The sequence below is a fragment of the Nicotiana sylvestris genome, chromosome 2, assembly GCF_000393655.2.
Source record: "Nicotiana sylvestris chromosome 2, ASM39365v2, whole genome shotgun sequence".
Lineage (NCBI taxonomy): Eukaryota > Viridiplantae > Streptophyta > Magnoliopsida > Solanales > Solanaceae > Nicotiana > Nicotiana sylvestris.
This window is the reverse complement of record NC_091058.1, coordinates 81301770-81317823: the sequence shown is the minus strand read 5'-3', so window position 1 is coordinate 81317823 and position 16054 is coordinate 81301770.

Sequence of the window (16054 nt, the reverse complement as noted above, 5' to 3'; positions counted from 1 at the left end):
TGTGCGCAATTGCTAATTGTCCATCAAGAGCTTTTTAATCATGTCAGTCAAACTCTCCTTTGCTTGCTGTGGAGGTTGAGGTGGATGATTGTAATTCACTTGAGGCCTGATATTCTGATTTCCATCCCAAGAGAAGTTAGGATGATTCCTCCAGTTTGGATTATATGTGTTACCATATTAAGCATTTTGATTCATCGGCCCTCTAGCTTGTTACCCCACATAGTACATGGATTCAGGCTTCACAGGACATATGTCACTTATGTGACCTTCACCATATAACTCGCAGCAAGTCGAAATTTGTTGCAAATGTTTCATCTCTTGTGCTTGGTGCATTGTCATTTTATTCATCTGATTTGCTGATCTTGCTATATCTGCGCTCATGGTTGAGAAATCATCAAGCTCGATCAGACTTGTTGCCTTTTGTTTAAGTGCTCTTTGTAGTTCCCCATATCCTTGCCAATTATTTTCATTAGCAGTGAAATTGTTTAGCATGTTCTGGATCTCACTATACAGTCTTGCCATGCAGCTACCCCCACATGCTAAGTCAAGATTCATCTTTGATGCCTCATCCAAACCATCAACGAATGTGTGACCCAACACCTCATCAACTTGAAAATGGTGTGGGAAATCTCTGATTAGCTTTTTGTATCTTTCCCAAGCTTGTCGAAGGGTCTCACCATCTCGTTGTTGAAACCCAAGAATCTGGCTACTCAGCGACTTTGTCTTCTTCGTAGGGAAAAAACTTAATTAAGAATTTCATTACTCATCCCAATTGTAGATCGAGTTTGCGGGCTCCTTTTGTAACCATTCCTTAGCTTCCCCCCATCAGTGAAAAGGGAAATAGTGTCAGCCTAACATAATCCGTGGAAATGTTCAGATAATTGTAAGTGTCTGTAGTTTTCAGGAAGTTCTGAATGTGCCTCTGCGGGTCTTCATAAGATAAGCCAACATATTGCCATGTGGATTGATTCAGTTGTACCATGTGCTGTTTGAGTTCAAAGTGACCCGTGATATCAAGTTTCACAATCGCCTGAGTCATAAAAGCCAGATTGGCCCTTGCAGCCTCTATCACCGGATGCTCTTCATTAACTGCCATCTCTATTGGCTGTGGTTGAACTATGATGTCAAACTCTTTTCAATTCTAGTTCTTTCTTCAACTTCCCTCCGCACTCTATGAAGTGTTAGTTCGATTTCAGGATAAGAGGAAGGAGATTGTTTGCGCTTCTACTCCTCCGCATTCAAGAGAAGAATATGTGTTATCACAAATAAAGCAAACTAAAAAAATTAAAACTTGTAACAAATAACGAATAAAAGCTTAAGTTAACTAAACATTCAATAACTATGTGCCCCGCAACAGCGACAAAAACTTGTTGGGACCAAACACACACGCGAGTATATGTGGTCATCAAGAAATAAAGTGACTCGAAAGTCGGATTCGAACCCAGAAAGACTTAGATTGATCGTTAATTAAGCAAACTAAAATTAGTTAATTGTCCAAGATATTTTAAGAGTGATATTTTTCTATTAATCTATTGTTGCGGAAATTAAACAAGTAACAACTAATGTATCACTAATGCAAATGCGTATGACGAGATTTCACTTCAGAGGAGATGAAATTTCCATTGTTGTGGTTGGTTTATCAATCCTACTAAGTTCAATAATCACACTCGTTAATCCAAATTATATATGGATGCTAATTAACATGATCATTTATATAAATAACATGGTTCCCATAATACTACTCGCCTACCAACAATATATTAACCCTATATTCCTATAGTATTAAGTATATCATGAACGAATATAATACGGTATTTAATTAAGCAAGACTGTTAGGTATATTTCTATCCTAACCGCGAAATCTTCCCCCGAGCCACGAGTTCAGAAACAAGCTTTCTCTAATTCTACTCTAATCTAAACATGGCTTTCCCAAGCATAGAATATATAGTCGGGATGAATTGGTAGCTACAACAATTCATAAGTTAAAACTAGAATTGAAGAAACAACCACAAGATGATAACCCGAATTAACGAAGATGTAATTAATAAACGTTAATAATCATGTCAACCACAACCCTAGAAACTAGAGTGCTTAGCCACTCATGTTCGTATTAACAATTTTCCAAGTATTTTGCATAAAAAAATTACAAATAAAAGTATAAGGAATGAAGAACACTATGATTTTCTCCTGCAACAGTTGTTCCACATGATGTTCTTGCCTCCGGTCGCAAATTTCTCATAAAAATGGTGTTTAATGACTATTTGTATATGTAGGAAAAAGACCCAAATGAAATAACCAAGTCCAAAACCATTAACGAGACAAAATAGGCTTTATAAACTCGGAACACCCTCGCTACAGGCCTCGCGGTGCGAGGCAAAACGCACGCCCCCACTCACTACAGACCTGGCATCACAAGCTTCACAGCGCGCCTCCTCTCGCGGCAGATCTCTCCTCGCAAGGTAAAATTCAAGAAATGCTTCTTGCGTCGTGTACTGCTTCTTTGCTGCTTCATTCTTGATTTGCTTCAATTTTCATTATGTTTCCTATCTTTCCATTTCATGTTTTTTTTGAATTGTTCTTTTTGTCCTCTTATGATTTATCTCTTTTGTCTTCCTTTGCAATTGAATACCCAATAATTAAATAATCATAACTTCATTTTCTTAGTATAAAATACACATAAAACTCTACTTTGCTCCCAATCTCGTCTTCAACATACCTACACATAAAATAACTCAATTAAGCCAAATATGGTATAGTTTAGAATTAAAGCCCCAAAATGCAAGGTAAGTAATGCACTAAAAACATGTAATTACAGTCAAACATCAAATTGTCATAGGAACCAAGTGGGTATTTAGAAACAAACTTGATGAGTTTGGAAACACAACAAGAAATAAAGCAAAGCTAGTAGTTCAAGGCTACAATCAAGAAGAAGGAATTGATTATGATGAAACTTTTGCTCCAGTTGCTCGAATAGAGGCTTTCAGAATCCTCATTGCCTTTGCATCTCATATGGAACTAAAATTGTTTCAAATGGATGTCAAAAGTGCATTTCTGAATGGTTTTCTGAAAGAAGATGTTTTCGTCAAGTAACCGCCTGTTTTCGAGTGCCATGAGCATCCTGAGCAAGTGTTTAAACATGACAAGGCGTTATACGGACTAAAGCAGGATCCTCGTGCATGGTATGAAAAGTCGTCCAAATTTCTCCTAGAAAATGGCTTTACAAGAGGAAAAATTGACAACACCTTATTTTTGAAGAAATGGGGGAGGAACTTGCTCATTGTGCAAGTCTATGTTGATGACATCATCATCGGAGCAACAAATGATTCTTTGTGTGAGAAATTCTCAAAACCTATGAGAAGTGAGTGATGGGGGAATTGAATTTCTTCTTGGGTCTACAAGTCAAGCAAACTCCTAAGGGCAGAATGATAAGTCAGTAAAAGTACATCAAAGAGTTTCTGAAGAGATTTGAGATGGAAAACTCAAAAATCATTGATACTCCCATTGTCACTGCCACTCTCCTGGACATGGATGAACCTGGTTCTCCTATAAAAAAAACCATGTACAGAGGTATCATTGGGTCACTCCTATATCTCAAAACAAGCAGACGAAATATCATTTTCTGTGTGAGACTTTGTGCAAGGTTTCAATCTAATCCAACGTAGTCTCGTTTGAAGGCTGCAGAGAGAATCTTGAGGTATCTCAAAGGAATGCAGAGCCTAGTTCTCCACTATCCTTTAGGAGACAATTTTGATTTAATAGGGTATGCTGACGCTGACTATGCTTATCTTGTGGATAGGAAAAACACTTTTGCCCCCACTGCATCTTCACCTGTTGAAGCACCAGTGACAGAGTCTACAACCCCTACGCCATCTAGTCCATAACCTAAGCTAGATTCATAACCACCCACTGCCTCTTCTGCAACCCAATAAAGTACTAGTTCTCATCGAAGTCGCAAAACTTCAACTCCCAAGAAGTTTATGGCTACGACCTCTCCTTCTGCCTTACCGAAAAAATGGTCGAAGACAATACAGTGGAAGAAAAGGAAAATCAGGAAATTTCTAGTATGCCAGTGGAAGAAAGTTCTAGGATACAACAAGGCGCGGGTCGTAATAGTGATGAATCAGCAATGACTACCCCAGGCCTTGATCTGAATCTTGTTGATTCTACAGGTAATGCTCTTCCTATATTTTTAGAGTTTACTTTGGGGTTGCAAGAACAAAACACTATAGAGAATATGTTGTCAATAGCTGTTGAGGGAAGTCTGGTTGGTAGTTGTGAGGGTGTGTCTAAAATGAATGGGTCTCAAAGGGAAGGTAATAATATATAGGTAGAAGGTATGGAACTGGTGCCTGTCAAAAATTTTGGCACCTGACAATACTACTAGGGAACCAACTGAGGGAGCTGATCCCTCCGCCTAAGAGGAGCTCTGTTCTTCTACTTGGGATAAAACCCTTGGTTCTCCACAAGAATCATAGGTCAGTACCGATCCCGTTCCCTCTCCTCATTTCTATGTTGAGCCATTAAGAATTGTTGTTTCTGAAATGAGATCTCTATTTGAGAAGGAGAATGAAGATAGTGAAGAAGACTATGACAATGTGGCTCTTGCAAGCTTCATTAGTGCTAGGAGTAGAAAGGCAACTCCCACGGAGTCAAGTCCTAAGAGACTTACCACTATGTTGCAAAAGAAGGAAGCTCTTGAGTTAGTTCAAAGGAAAAGCAAATAAGAAAAGAAGAAAATGAGATTGGTAAAGGATGGAAAGGTTATAAATGAGAAGGTAGTGTCACGACCCAAACCGATGGCACACGACGAGTGCCTGAGTCCTACCTGTCAAACACCCCTAAGCATGCGTCTAAGATATGAACCTACCTGCCAACAAGGCATATGTACGTATACATGTAGAATACAGTGAGCGAGCCGGCAAGACTGCTATAGACAACTATACATCTAAAACTGAAAGCCGACAAGGCCACATACAACCCAACTAGATATACTATCTACAGTCCTTTAATGGAAACATAAATGTACAAAGATGGGACAAAGGCACATCATACCCATATATATATATATATAAATATATTCATACCAAAATCAAATGCAGCTCCGGATCAAGTGGAGCATGCCAACTCTAGCTTATTAGGGATCCTAAGAAGGGGGACTGTCAACTTGCCTGCCTACACCTGCGGGCATGAAACGCAAGCCTCGTGAAATAGGGCGTCAGTACGAAAAATGTACTGAGTATGTAAGGCATGAAAATTAGTACGTAACAGACATAGATGAAACATGGAATATAGAAACACGTCTTTAAATCTGAATAACCTTTATAATTCTAAAACATTTATAATGTCATGCACGTGCGTATAAATGTCGTGCCATGCATAGGTGTGGGTGTACATTATATCATCAAGCCATTGAGGGTATCACATCATATCGTCTCAGACCACTGCGGGCAACATCGTTAACATATACCAGCTGATCAGGTGGTGGTACGTATATAATGCCATAACCTTTTCCCATATCCCATATACATATATTTACATATATATATGTGTGTATATAACGCCATCTGGTCATGAGTCAATGCTCATGTATAAATTGGTGAAATACATGAAAAATACATAAAAATCTCAATATTCCTTCCGGATAAACTTTTTTTTTCAACTGCGTATTATTCTGAGACCCATGAACAGAAGACAGTAATAATTCACATGAGGAATCAAAATATAGACACCCTAATATTTCTATAAATAGAGTAATTTATGAAAATTGTGCGTTTGCTCGTTTCTTCGGTATAGTTTGGACCATGCCAAAAGAAAGAAAGGATGGCATCAACTTACCTGGAATAGGGAAAACTCCGTATAATATTCCGTCGGAAAACCTTCGTTGATTGAACGAAATTTTGCTTTTGATTCTTCGAACTTTTGAACGAATTTGTTTCTGACTTTACGAAGCTTTTTTTGGAATGAGAACTAAGCTTATGCTTCTAAAGTTACTAAGATTCATGGGTAATAGCTATATCATTGAATTGCCTTTTTTCCATTTTGAAGGAAAGTACGTATGGTTCCTTGTCGGAGACTTATTAAGTCTTATGACTTGTTCTCTTTATCTTACACATATTTAAGGCCTTGTTCCTAGATGGCCGCATAAGGAAATGTGACTCTTAGCCACTTCTTTCTTATGTGGTCAGCTGCCACGTTTTGGTTGTGATAATTATAAATCTTTATCCACTTATTAGTTAATTAGGTAATGTCCTGTTATCCAGTAATTAACCAATTACCCGCGTAATTTAAAAATTGCCACAAATTGTTTAAAATTTTACTTATTTTTAATATTATATATATATATTATTCATTATTCTACCGTGGTCATATGGTACCTTGCATGGTACTAGTTTATAATCATCGGGTATTATCGCTCGACCCGTATTTTATCCCAAATTGGCCACTTTCAACGAAACTCATTTTTTTAATTTGTGTACCCCTTTATCCTTCATAACACTTATTTATCACTTGCTATAAATAGCGTAAATACGTTAACGTCAAGATGATATCATCCCCAAGTCTATGTCAATTAATTGAAGACGAAACTTTTAACGTATGAAAATGCGAAATGTAACAGGTAGTGCCTCCAACACTGGTTGTTGATATTGATGATGAGGTAAATGAGGAAACTAGTTCCTTAGTTCATAAGTCCTCAAAGAAATTTACAATTCCAAAGTCCAGGAAAGAGTCATATGGTAGTGAGGTGAGTTTGAGCAATGTTGAGGATGAAAGATGTAGTGAGAGAGTAAATGAGCTGTCTAGTGAAAGAGCGGCTGAGGAGTCTAATGAGAAAGTGTCTGAGAAGGTGTCCAAGAAATCTGCAAACAAAGGGAAAAGTATGAAAAAATCAGTGAAGCGGAAGGTTGGTACCAATGAGGAACCTGGTTCCTCCAAGAAGGCCAAGGTGAATGTGGCCAAGGATGAGGAAAAGGAAAATTTGAAAAACCAGAAGGTGTTGTAGGGTCACACATTTGCCCCTGATATTCTTGACATGTCAGGAATGCGCAAACTGGCTGATATCTGTGGGTTCCAATAATGGACACATTTGTTCACAAGTGAGAGTCCTAAAGTGTATAAAGCATAAGTGCATAGCTTCTACGTCGACTTCTTCACAGTCGAGGATGATAACATCTGCATGAAAATGAATGGTGTAGATTTTATGTTGGATAATGCTGTACTGGGAACCATCTTAGGAGTGCCTACTGGTGGAATATCCTCCATTGAGGGGACTTGTTCTCCGAACTTTAGAAATGTTATCTTGAAGGATAAGGTAGTACAATAAGAGAAATGGGTACACAAGAAGGCCATTCTTCCAGTGTACCAACTGATGTTTGAAATGATGAACCAAGTTCTGATCCCACGCGCAGAAAGATATTCCATTACATTATGAGCAGACTTGGTTCTTGTGGAAGCACTGGATGCCTACACCACTATAAACCTGTGTGGTCTCATGATAGAGCATATGAAGAAGGTAGCAGATTTTAGGGATGGTAATCATGGGTTGCCTTACGGGTTCCTACTCACCAAAGTATTTGAATTCTTCAATGTCCTTCTGGGAAAGGCTAAAGTGGGTATTCGCGAGCAAATATTCTCCAAGACCACCTTAGAAGAGTGCGAGTGCATCGATAAGAGGAGAGGGGTTGGCAGCACTTCTACAATCTCTCAACTGATAGAGGCTCAGAACATTTCCATAGAAGAGATAAAGAAGTTGAGGGAAAGGAATGTCATTCTCGAAGGTTAGCTCAGTCAGCCCTATGAGGCACCAGGTTCCAACAACTTATAAGGTATAGAGGTTGCTCGTCAGACCAAGGAAAATACTGATCTCCTGAAACAGGTTGAGGACAACCTGAAGGAGAGGTTGCTAAATGAGTAGGTGTAAGCAAATTCTCGACTAGACATCCTCCTTAGAACCCTTGCTTCTTCCTCTGCCTCCAATGCTCCCCCTTTCAGTGCTCCTTAGAGTCGTTCCCTTCCTAGTGTCAAGTTCAAAGTATCTGTAATCTTTTTTGGTTTCCATGTGTTGAGATATGTTTTAATGGCTGGTACCTTTTTGTGGTTTTATTTTGTGGGTAATTATGTAACATTTAGAATTGCTCCCTATTTATGTTCAAAAATTAATGAATATCCCGTCCTTTTGTTGTGCATACCTCGCTCTTCTGCTCAGTCTTTAGTCATGTTTGTGTACACACATGTTGCATGAGCTAACCAAGCTACACTTATTTTTGCTTATTATTTGCTACTGATCTTTTTATGATGCCAAAAGGCGGAAAAATAATTAAAGGGGAATAAGAGGGGGAACATGTTCAGGGGGAATACAAGAAATACATATGATATTCTGGTTCTCTAGGGAAATTATATTATAAGTTTGACATCATCAAAACGGGAAAATTGATAGGTTATGCATCCTGTTATATTTTGATGATCTAAAAACCTTATTGTTAAGAACCAGATAGCCTGTTACACATCCTCAAGCACTCAAGAATAACATGTCTCAAGTCAGGGACATATTTCAACATTTTAGAGTCAAAGAAACAATAGATGGAACAGATAGTTATTAGTTCCCTTGCTGACAGTACCAGTCACCCCCCACAACTAAAAAGTCACTACAACTGTTTCTCTGCACACACGCAACAGTGCAACAGTCATTTTATGGTTAATGCCCTTGTACCAAACATGCTGGCATCATTCAAGTAATATCACCTATGTAATATTAACATGAAGCAAAGGCAAAACATCATACTTGCACATTCCAGAATCGATCAAGCTTTCTCTCAAGTGTGTCAATTTTGCAAGTGACTCTCAAGAGCATCAAGAACAAAGAACAACATAACGAAGGACTAGTTTCCTGTATTGAGTCATCATATGTCCTCAGTTGTGTTGCACCTTTGTTAAAGTATTTCATTTGTAATTCCTACTTAGTTAGAAGCATTGTGTAGGAAATCTGTTGTAAAACCATAAATATTGTATTTTTGTTTTGGCCAGAGTTTGTCGAGTTGCAAGCTTTGTAATAGAGTATTACAAAGCAGCTTGTGATAGAGTTATTACAAGTTAGTAAGGGATTAAGAGGTTAATTCCTAGGTTATAGTAGTTTGTATTCTGAAGTTTGCTCAGTAGCTGGGAGTTTTCCACGTAAAACTTTATTGTGTTATTTACTCAATGTTGTGTGCGTGTGTTCTGTGGGAACTAATAGAGAACCTGGTCCTCTATATAGCTTGGTGGACCCTTGGTTTCTATTAATATTTATGAGAAATGCGGTGAAAAGTTCTATGTCAATTGATATTTGCAAGTAAATACTAGTATAAGTTAGACAATCGTTAGGCTTGCTTGAACCCAAAAATGCTACTTTTAACTATAGTACTCCAATTTTTAAGTTTCGTCTATCAGCTCTATTCCTTATGCCCAAAAACACTACTTTCAACTTAATGTGAACTTTTAGTAGCACACTGGTCATTGATCCATTCTCAATGGTCAAAAGTTCTCCCTTTTTTTAATAATTATGTTTATCTTTATTAGTGGATATTTATTATCATTTCAATTGATGTCTTTGTTGGATGTTATATTCTTCAAAATTAGACTTTTGCCCTCCCTAAATTCCAAAAGGACGACGAAAATGGTTTATCATGGGGACGGGACTACCACTAAAGAATCAATAAATATGTACATAGCTGACTTAATGCTTATTAAATTTGACTAGTTGTATGATAAATTTTTTTCTTTTTTTTCTTTTTGATTTTGTGGGATAAACAATTATAAGCGTTGGTCCCAGAAACTTTTAATTTTCTTTGAACAATTAGAAGTTGATTACATATTGTTTAACGATCCTCCTACTGATGTTGTTGCTGATAGTTCTAATTATGTTAATGTTGTTGTTTCTAATGATGCTGCTAAGAAGAAATTTGAAAAGAATAATAAAAATATTCTAAGGCATCTGCTTAACCATATGACTAACCCTCTCTTTGATTTGTTTATAAATTATAAATCTACTAAAGTCATAGGGGACAGTTTGGAGAAGAAATATGGTGTTGATGACGCGGGAAAAAAGAAGAATGTGGTGGAAAGTGGATCAAGTTTCAGATGGTTGATGATAAGCCACTCATAGAGCAGGTTCACAAGTATGAGAACTTGATGGCAGATGTTTTGAAAAAAGGGCATGGAGATTTGTGAGATTCTTCAGGCTAATATTCTGCTTGAAAAGTTTCCACCTTCCTAGAGTGATTACAGGAATCAAATGAAATATAAGAAGAAAAACTTAACTCTTCAAGAACTGATCAGTCACATGAGGATTGAGAAAGAAAACCATCTCAAAGATGAGGAGTCTGAACAGTTTAAGGATAAGATAAAATCTCTCTCTTTTAATTCTTCTAAAGCTAACCTTGTGGAATCTTCTAGTACTTTTGTGAAAAATAGGTTTAAAGCAAAATAGAAGAAATGCCAGAAGAAAGGACATGTGAAGAAGTAGAATTACTTCAATAAGCCGAAAGCCATATTCAAAAGTCAAAAGGACCTTGCTATGTCTTCGGCAAAATTGGTCACAAGGCTTTTCAGTGCAATCAGAGACAAGGACAAAGCTCAAAGAATGGAGGAAAAGCTCCAATCCAAGCTGTGGTTGTTGAGGCGAACATGGTGGATAATAAAACTGACTGGATACTAGACACATGCCCTTCAAGGCACCTTTGCACCAACAAGTAGCTATTTCATGACTTTGAGGAATCTTCTAATGGCGAGTTTGTCTACATTGGTAACTCCACTACAGTTGGAGTTATGGATAAAGGAAAATTTTTCCTTAAGTTAACTTCTGAAAAAACCTTAGCCTTGAACAATATTTTGTATGTACCCTTCGTAGAAACTTAGTTTCTGGTACGCTTCTCAACAAAACAGGACTTAAACTTGTTTTTGAACCTAATAAAGTTGTTATTTCTCATAGGAGAGACTTTGTTGGGAATAGTTACTTTAGTGGGGGGTTTTTTATACTGAACATCGCTCAAGAGATTACTAATAATGCTAGTACTTTAAATTCTGCTTATATTGCTGAGTCTATTGATTTGTGGCACGGTAGACTAGGTCATGTTAATATTGCTTCAATTTAAAGACATAGAAAAATAGAATTAATACATGTAGTTAATGTTGATAATTTTTTTAAGTGTCCTATTTGTGTATAAGCAAAACATACCAAAAAGCCTTTTAAGAATATAACTAGTAGAAACACAAAATTGCTTGAACTAGTGCATTCAGACGTAGCAGATTTCACGAACACTGTTAGTAAGGGTAATGTGATGACCCGATAGGTCATCTCATGAATTACAACTAAATTCTATGTTCTAAAGCCTTAAATATCTCATTTTAGCCTTCCTCGATTTGCGTGCATGGTCTGGGTGTTTACCGAAAGGCTTATATGTTAAAAATAGATAAAATAAGAATTATTATCTTAAAAATTAATTTGAGTTGACTTCGATCAACATTTTGAATAAACGGACCCAGAACCATATTTTGATGGTCTCGATGGGTCCGTATCGTAATTTGGGACATGGGTGTATTCCCGGAATTGAATTCCGAAGTTCCTAGCCCGAGATATGAATTTTTGATGAAAAATTAAAGTTTGAAAGTTAAATGATTTTAAGATTTATGACTTAAAAGATTTATAGTTCCGGAGCCCGATACAAGTCCATCATTATATTTAGGACTTGTCTATAAAATTTGATGAGAAACGGAGTTGGTTTGACGTGATTCGGACGTCTAGTTGTGAAAATAGAAGTTTTAAAGCATTCTTGAAAATTTCATTTGATTTGGTATTCAATTCGTAGTTCTAGGTGTTATTTTGGCGATTTGATAGCACGAGCAAGTTTGTATGATGTTATAGGGCTTGTGTTGGTTTGGTGACCGAGGGCTCGAGTGTGTTTCTGATAGGCTACAGGGTGAATTGAACTTACAAAATCTGGTGTTTCTGTTGCAGCTGGTTATCTGGTGTGTTCTTCTTCGCCTTCGCGAAGGTACTCCCACGATCGCGAAGAGTGAACTAGACCGGGGAAAGTTTTCCTCTTCGCAAACGCAAATGTTGGGTCGCGAACGCGAAGCGATGGGGGCCTTACCCTTCATGAACGCAACCAACTCATCGCGAACGCATAGCTTTAGGGACCTGGGAGAAAGGTCAGTCATCTCTTCACCGCAAACGCTAGCACGGGATTGCGAACACGAAGGCTAGGGGGAGTAGCCTTCGTGAACGCGATGAGGAACTCGCAATTGCGTAAACCACTCGGGCTGCTGCTCTTCGCGAACGTGACAATGTTCACGCAAACATGATGAACACTGACGCCCAATTATTAAAAATAGTCCCATTAGGAGATTTTTTCCATTCTTTAAAAATTTCAAAACTAGAAGACCTAGAGGCGACTTTCCCAAGAGATTTTCTTCCCAAATTTGTTGGTAAGTGATTCTAACCTACCTTCTTTCAATTACCCATTACATTTCATGAGTTTTCAACCTAAAATCTAGGATTTTTATGGTGGAAATTGGGGTTTGGATAGAATTAGGGATTTTTGTATAATTGGAATTTAGACCTCAAATTGAGGTCGGATTTTTAAAAAATTTACATAATCAGGCTAGGGGTGAATGGATAAATGGATTTTGGTCCGAACTTCGGGTTTTTGACCAAGCAGGCCCAAGGTCGATTTTTGACTTCTTGGAGGAAAGTTTGAGAAATTTAAATTTATGCATTGCAGTTGATTCCTTTAGTAATATTTGATGATTGAGTTAATTGTGGCTAGATACGAGTGGTTTGGAGGCGGATTCTAGGGGAAAGGCCCCGGTAGAGCTTTGAATTGACTGTAGAGTGAGGTAAGTATTGTGTCTAACCTTGACTTGAGCGAATTAGGAACCCTCGAACTATGAGCTATGTGATTCTCATGTGAGCGATGTATATGCAAGGTGACGAGTGCTTATACGCCTCCAAATTATTTGTTTTCTCTAATTTTCCGCTTTTCCTTAATTGATTCCTTTCCTGTCTTAACTGTTTTATGCTCTATATGCTTTCTATGCTTAATTGCTACTTGTTATTCAATATCTTATCATGTTCACGTTGTTGGTTCTTCCATAGTTTCATGACTCTCTGCTATTTGTTTAAATTGACGTACTTGCACTTTCTAATTGTCAATTGCTGTATTGGTCTCGCTGTGTATTATTACTCGCATAGATTTCTTTGTTGTACAAGTTCCCTGTTGGTTCAGTTTGGTATTTATTGACTGTAAAGGCTTTGTGGTTAAACTATTGATTTGATTGTGTTTTGAGTATTTGGTAAAAATATGGTATGATCGGGTTGCACGCCGCAGTAGGTGTAATAAGGGTGAATTGATATAGTGAAATAAGGTTGAATTATGATACTGATATTGACATATGGTGGGATCGGGTTGCGCACCGCAACATATATATATATATATATATATATATATATATATATATATATATACTACTCCCTACGTTCCAATTTATGTGAACCTGTTTGACTGGGCACGGAGTTTAAGAATAAAATGAAGACTTTTGGAATTTGTAGTCCTAAACAAGTCCAAATAGTGCCCAGAGTATTTGTGTGGTTATAAAAGCTTCTCACTAAGGGTAGAGTTATAACTTTAAGCTAAATTGTTACCAAATTTAGAAAGGGTTCATTCTTTTTGGAACGGACTAAAAAGGAAATAGGTTCACATAAACTGGAACAGAGGGAGTATATATATATTTACTATTATTGATATTGTTACGGTGAAATAGGGGAGGATTTTGTGTTGACTGATGGGATCGGGTTGCGCGCTGCAATAGCCTATATGTTTCCATTTCTTGAGTTGAGTTGGTTTTCCGGTATTTGTATTTGAACTATTAAACATTAGTAATTCAGGACGACACTGGTTTATTCTTGAGGTTGTGGTTATTATATTCAGTTGACTGTTAAATTTTGTTCATTATTCCTATTTTCTGCCATTATTATATACTGCGTACAAGTTGGAGTGTAGGTGACCCACCTTAGCCTCATCACTACTTCGTTGAGGTTAGACTCAGAATTTACCAGTACATGGGGTCGGTTGTACTGATACTACACTCTACACACTAAGCAGATTTTGGAGTTAGTCCCAACAACGGTTATTAGCATGCTCGGATTGGATAGTTGCGGAGACTTGAGTTACGGCTGTTCAGCACTTGTAGATCCTAGAATCCCCTTCCTCTTTCTATTTACCTGTGTATTTTCATTCAAACACCTATGTATTTATTTCAAACCCTTGTATGTATTACTGTAGAAGCTCGTGCACTTGTGACACCAAGTCAGGGATTTTGTAGCAGATGTTTACAGTTTTAGCTTCCGCATTTATATTTTGGATTACTGCAGTTGAATCAGTTCTTTTGCATTAATTAATTCTAGACTGTTAGGATATATTGTTCTAACGTTGGCTTGCCTAGCAAGTGAAATGTTAGGCACTATTACGGTCCCGATGGTGGGAATTTCGAATCGTGACAAGTTGGTATTAGATCACTAGGTTACATAGGTCTCACGAGTCATGAGAAAACTTAGTAGAGTCTGGAGGATCAGTACGGAGACATCTATACTTATCTCCTAGAGGCCAAGGAGTTAGGAATAATTTAACTTCTATTATTCTTTTTCATGCTATTTTTATTCTATCATTGTTGATTGAACCCTTGTATTCTGTTCTCTCGCAGATGGTGAGAACACTTACCCCATCTTCAGCTGGACAACAACTGGAACCCCCAGCAGCAGCTCCTACGAGGGACAGAGGTCGAGGAAGGGGTAGAGCTCAACCTAGAGCTCGAGCAGCAGCACCTGCAGTAGAGCCTCAGGTATAGTTTGATAAGGAGGTTCCAACCCAGACTATGCCTGTCGGACCAGCTCAGGTCCCAGAGGGGTTCATCGCCACCCCCGTGCTTCAAGATTCTTTGGTCCGATTGATGGGACTTATGAAGAGTGTAGCTCAAATCGGTACATTTCCTGTGGCACCAGCCATCTCTAAGGCTGGAAGAGGAGCACAGACTCCCACTACTCACACTCTAGAGCAGATGGATCCCCAGTTTCAGACTCCAGTAGCTTAGCCAGTTGGGGTAGTTCAGCCGGGTGTTGCGACACAGGCCGGTGATGGATCAGCTATGTCTTCTAAGGCTTTATGGAGATTGGACAGGTTTACTAAGCTCTTTCCAATTTAATTAAGTGGTGAATCTTCAGAGGACCCCTAGGATTATCTTGACAGCTGTCATAAGGTGCTATGGAATATGGGTATAGTAAAGACCAATGGGGTTGATTTTGCTGCATTCCAGTTGTCGGGTCCCGCCAAGAAATAGTGGAGGAATTATGTGTTGACTAGACCAGCTGGGTCACCTGCTCTTACTTGGGACCAATTCTCTCAGCTATTTCTTGAGAAGTTCCTTTCCTATAACTTAGAGAGAGAGCTACCGTAGGTAGTTTGAGCACCTCCAGCAGGGCAGTATGACCGTTACCCAGTATGACACCCGCTTTGTGGACTTATCCCGCCATGTTATTATTCTCCTTCCTACCGAGAGAGAGTTAGAGGGTGAGGAGGTTTATTGAGGGAGTCGCTCATCCTATCAAGTAGCAGATGGCCAAGGAGACGGGGAGTGAGATTTCTTTTTAGATGGTTGCTAGTGTCGCTAGACGGATCAAGGATGTTCTTTCATAGGAGAGAGGGAAGGGGTCAAATAAGAGGGCTCGTCATTTTGGTGGTTTTAGTGGTGCCTCATCTGCAGGCAGGGGTACTTTTGGTAGGGGCCATCCTCCTAGGCCATATCAGTCAGCGCTTCTGGCATCCCACAGTGCTTCGGAGAGTCGTGGTCCTTATGTGCCTAATTTTGGGCAACTCGCCTATAGTGCACCGCCATCTCTTATCGGTGCACCTCCTATTCAGAGTTATTACCGTGGTCATCCATCCCATTTGGGCGAGTATCAGTTTCAGCAGCCGCAGCACCAGGATGGATGTTATGAGTGTGGTGGTTTTGGGCATATTAGGAGGAC